General features: G+C 34.9%; 1 protein-coding gene across 1 annotated transcript in view; it reads left to right on the top strand.

Annotated features, from left to right (window-relative positions):
* The window catches only part of LOC106876244 (carbohydrate sulfotransferase 11), a 29,559-nt gene that overhangs the window by 11,333 nt on the left and 17,536 nt on the right, over positions 1-690 (top strand). The window lies entirely within an intron of this gene.

Below are 690 nucleotides of genomic sequence, written 5' to 3'. Positions count from 1 at the left end.
ATATATAGAGAGAGAGAGAGAGAGAGAGAGAGAGAGAGAGAGAGAGAGAAAGGGAGAGAGAGAATAGGAAGGTTTTAGGTCACTGATGATCTAAACAAATAGGTACGTTGCGTAAGTGCTGTAGCTGGTAATCCGTTAGGATCCAAGTTCACTTCGGAGGCTGGAGCCAGAGATCCGTAGCAAGCTTCTGAGTCAGCGGTTATAAATTAAAGGAAAAGGAAAACAAAACTAAAGCAGGACAAGCTTATCAGATCATTTAAAATATTTTAACTAATGTAAAGGTAAATCTAAATAAGGGAAAGTAAAAGTAAATAATGTCCTACAGCTGTTTCTGGAATATCCCAGGTAATGGATAAACGTGTAGATCAACATGTCCATACATTGGGTATTCCATCATCAGAGACAAGATGTATGTGCAGGAAAGTTCTAGACAGAAAATTTAAAGTAGATAGATGTATAAGGTTCATAGTTCATCTTGTTCCGGAGGGTATGGAGGTTTATACGTATTTCCGTGAAGTTACACATTGATTCATTACCTGAGATATCCCTGAAACAGTTGTAAGACATTATTTACTTTTAGTTTTCCTTCTTTAGATTTACCTTTACATTAATCAAAATATTTTTAAATGATCTGATAAGCTTGTCATGCCTTAGTTTTGTTTTCCACTTCCTTTAATATATATATATATA

This window comes from Octopus bimaculoides, chromosome 3 (assembly GCF_001194135.2).
Source record: "Octopus bimaculoides isolate UCB-OBI-ISO-001 chromosome 3, ASM119413v2, whole genome shotgun sequence".
NCBI lineage: Eukaryota > Metazoa > Mollusca > Cephalopoda > Octopoda > Octopodidae > Octopus > Octopus bimaculoides.
Note: the sequence above shows the minus strand (reverse complement) of the source record. Positions and strands in the feature narration are given on the sequence as shown.